Source organism: Neovison vison, chromosome 12 (assembly GCF_020171115.1).
Source record: "Neovison vison isolate M4711 chromosome 12, ASM_NN_V1, whole genome shotgun sequence".
Taxonomy (NCBI): Eukaryota; Metazoa; Chordata; class Mammalia; order Carnivora; family Mustelidae; genus Neogale; species Neogale vison.
This window is the reverse complement of record NC_058102.1, coordinates 105,499,093-105,503,167: the sequence shown is the minus strand read 5'-3', so window position 1 is coordinate 105,503,167 and position 4,075 is coordinate 105,499,093. Positions and strand designations below refer to the sequence as shown.

At 45.2% G+C, this 4,075-nt stretch overlaps 1 non-coding gene across 1 annotated transcript; it reads right to left on the bottom strand.

Annotated features, from left to right (window-relative positions):
- Nucleotides 1-3,654: 3,654 nt before the first annotated feature.
- LOC122892835 lies at nucleotides 3,655-3,787 on the bottom strand. Its single transcript, XR_006381508.1, has one exon. It is a non-coding gene; the product is annotated as a small nucleolar RNA SNORA70 (small nucleolar RNA).
- Between the last annotated feature and the right edge of the window lie 288 nt (nucleotides 3,788-4,075).

The following is a 4,075-nucleotide window of genomic DNA, read 5'->3' as shown; positions in this document are numbered from 1 at the left end:
AAGACAATTAACAAGTGTTGGTGAGGATGTGGGAAAATCCTCATACATTGCTGGTGGAAATGTAAAATGGTACGACCACTTTTTTTGAAAATAATATGACAGTTTCTTAAAAGGTTAAATATAGAATTACCATAAACCCAGAAATTTTACTTTGGTTATCTGCCAAGGGGAAATGAAAACATGGGTCTTCACAAAGATTTATACATAAATGTTCATAAAAGCACTATCCACAAGAGCTAAAAGGTGATAATAATTCAAATGCCCATCACCTGATGAATGGATAAACCAAGTGGTATTTCTATGCAATGTTAGAGTATCCAACAATACCAAAGAAGGAAGTACTGAGACATGCTGTCGTAAGCTCTATGAAAGAAGTAAAACACAAGAACACACATTGCATGATTCCATTTTTAACAAATGTCCAAGATAGGCAGATACATAGAGAAAGAAAGTAGGTTAGTGGCTGCCTAGGGCTGGGGGTGAGAATGAGGAGGGACTCCAGTAAGCATGAAGTTCTTTTGGGGTGATAGAAATGTTCTAAAATTAGATTTTGGTGGTGGTTGCAAAATTCTGTAAATATGCTAAAAATCATTGAATTGTACGCTTAAAATTGGTGAATTTTATGGTATTTAAATAATACTTTGATAAAGCTATTAATTTTTTAAAGTATTCCTTTAAGATTTTATTTATTTATTTGTGAGAGAGAGAGGGTGAGCTTGAATGGGGGGAGGGGCAGAAGGAGAAGAACAAGCAGACTCCTTGTTGAGCAGGGAGACCGATACAGGATACCCTTCCAGTTGATCAAAGGGTGCTAACATTCCCCCGCCAAAAAAACCCCAAAAAACCTCTAATCTGAATCCGATCAAGCCTCCAGAACGAACTAGTAATTTACAGTAAATACAAAGAACAGAGGAACATGTTAAACAATTCATGAGGCTATAGTTAGCAAAACCCAAAATGTGGGAAAACAGCCTTGTTCCTTCAATAAATAAATCTCAAGAGAGAAAAAAGAGAAGAAAGGGGAAATCAAAGGTCAAAAAAACTAAGAGACAAATCAAACAGTCATAAAGTAGGACTTCACTTGGATCTTGGTCCAAACAAACACACTGTAAAAAGAAAATATGAAATAACTGTAAATTTCAAGATAGCAATATTTGATGATATTGAAGAATAATTGTGTGGGTAGTTAGTGTGATAATGGTATCTGCTTATGTTCTTTTAAAGAGATCATATCTTTTACAGATATATACTGAATATTTATGGATGAAATTATATGTCTGGGATTTGCTTCAAAATAGTAAGGGATGGGGAGAAACGGTGGGAGTAGATGTGAAACAAGATTGGCTTTGAGTTAATAAATAGTTAATAAATAGTGCATTTGGAGATGGTACAGGAAAGCTCATTGTGCTATTTTCTTGACCTCTGCATATGATTAAAATTTTTTGCAATAGAAACTAAACTCTCCCAGGCACCCTCTATTATATTCCATTTCCCCTTCTTCATAGCACTTCTTACTCTCTGAAATTATCTTATTTGTTTATTGTCTGTTTCCTCCCCGCAAACAGGTAAGCTCCGTGAGATGAGGAAACTTGCTCATCTCGCTCATTTCTGTATTTCTGGTCTAGATTAGGTCCCCAGTCCCCACGTCTTAAACAAAATGAACAAATGAAGGAGTTGCCCTCTTTGCTCTGGGCTTCCTTCCCCGAACTACCCTTCTGCCTCTGCCCCTTCCAGCTTCTCCCCGAAGCCTTCAGAAAAGCCTCTGCACTGCAAAAACTTCCCTCCATTCTCAACTCTTCATTGACTGCCCGTTTCCTCGGTGGAAATGCGACACCGTGGTTTCTCCTGTGTACTCTGCCGTGCAGCCTGCTTGTTTCCTCCTGTGCTGCGTGACTCAGGGTCAGGCCCCGCACAGCCTTGTTTAAGCACTTTCTCCCCATCTCCAGCCCCACTGCCACCCACTCCCGCTGCAGGCAAGCCTCTACTCATCCAGCTGACCCTTAGTGTCATTGCTCTGGGAAATGTCCTTTGGGCCTCTGGCCATACTGCCGCTGTCCAGGGCGTAGGTGCCACCCCACTGAACGTCCTCACCTGTGAGAGCATTTTTCACACTACATCGCAGCTATCAGCTTCAGTTACATGTCTCATCCTTCATCCCCATGCCCGCCCCGGCCATAAGCTCTGTGGGTGAAGGAACTTCTCACAGTGCCTGCACATAATGGGCTGTCCGTAGACATGTATTAAATGAAGGAAGTCAGGAGACTCCAACAGTGAGAGAGACTAAACATGGAGAGACCCAACAGGAAGTCTCTGTCACAGAACCAGTGGGAAGTGGTAAGAGTCTAGATGGGGGGAGTATGGCAGAACCAGATGGAGACCTGGACACGATGCCGCATACTTAACGATAACACAATCTTTCTTGCCAGATCACCGCTCCTCCCTTCCGTTCACCTCATTGGCGCCACCAGCCCCCACCCCCACCACTGGAGACAGAAACCTGGGACACTTCTGCCCTCATCCCACTCCATCTAATCAGAGACCAAACCTCATATCCAACCTTCCTTCCTACCCCCACTGCTTCCGCTTTCGTTCAGACCGCCATCATCTCACATTCTGCTTGTTTCAAGTAAATCTTATGGGGCCATCCATCTTTAGGTCTGCCCGTCCTATATTGCTATGCCATCTTGCCTCCGCACGGCTAGAAGAGTGAACTTTAAAGTGCCAATCTGTGTGTTATTCCCATAACTGAACCCCTATGATGGCTCCTCATTGCCTTCATGGCTTTAGCCCAGGCTCCTCAGCATGGCGGCCAAGGATCGCACTCCGTGATCCATCAGCTTCCTGAGGCTCTTGCCCTGCCCCTTCTCTAGGGACACTTCCCTTACCCATAGTGTGTGCCATGCTCATCCTGGTGTCCCTCCCTGGGATGTGTTTTCTATCTGTGTACACTGCAAAAAAAAAACCCATCATCTTTCTTTTTTGGTTTTGTCTTATTTTGTTTTGACAGGAAGTAGGATTTATTGGTGAGCATGAATGGGAAGGGTGCAGTGCCGAGGTTCTCACGAGTGCAGAGCCTGCCATTTGTCCTAGGGACCATGATTTGGTGGGGGGGGGTGGGGGGATGCACAGAAGTCTCTCTTTAAAGAGTTTTATTTATTTATTTATTTATTTGTCGGAGATCACAAGTAGGCAGAGAGAGAGAGGGAGAAGCAAGCTCCCTGCTGAGCAGAGAGCCTGATGCAGGACTCAATCCCAGGGCCCGGAGATCATGACCTGAGCAGAAGGCAGAGGCTTAACCCACTGAGCCACCCAGGCGCCCCCCAAGGGACCATGATTAGGGACATATCTGACCAACAGCCATCTGTTATGAGCCACTTTTCAGCTCCCATGTCTTCAAATTCCTCCCCATTAAACTTAGTAAGGCCACTTCCTGGAAATGTGGATCTTCTGGAGGCCAGGGAACTTGACCTTGGCCCTGCATGGGGCCTCAATCCTATGCTCCTTGTTCTGCAGCTTGGTATGGATGGACACGGTGACTTGGCCAGTATGGACCCTGACCACTGTGCCCTGGGGCTTTCCAAAGGCACCCCACATACCTATCTGGAGCCTAGATTAGAGATAATATGAGGTCAGACATCAATGGCCACTGGGAAGGGCTGTCTCCAAGGTTCCTTAGGGCAATCCTTAGGGCAACAGGCTGCATATACTACCAAGGAGGTTCCTGTTTGCAGCCATTGTGCACTGGGCCCCCATGGGGAAAGAGCACAATCAGCTTAACTGGCTGCAGACTCATCATCTTTCAAGATCCAGTTCAAGCCTCTTCTACTTTTTTTTTTTTTTTTAAGATTTTATTTATTTATTTGACAGAGAGACAGCTAGAGAGGGAACACCAGCAGGGGGAGGGGGAGAGAGAGGGAGAAGCAGGCTCCCTGCTGAGAGCCCGACTCTCAATGGGACTCAATCCCAGGACCCTAGGACCATGACCTGAGCTGAATGCAGACACTGAACAACTGAGCCACCCAGGCGCTCCTTATGAGGTGCTTTTTAATGCCCCTATTGTCCCCACCACCCCTCA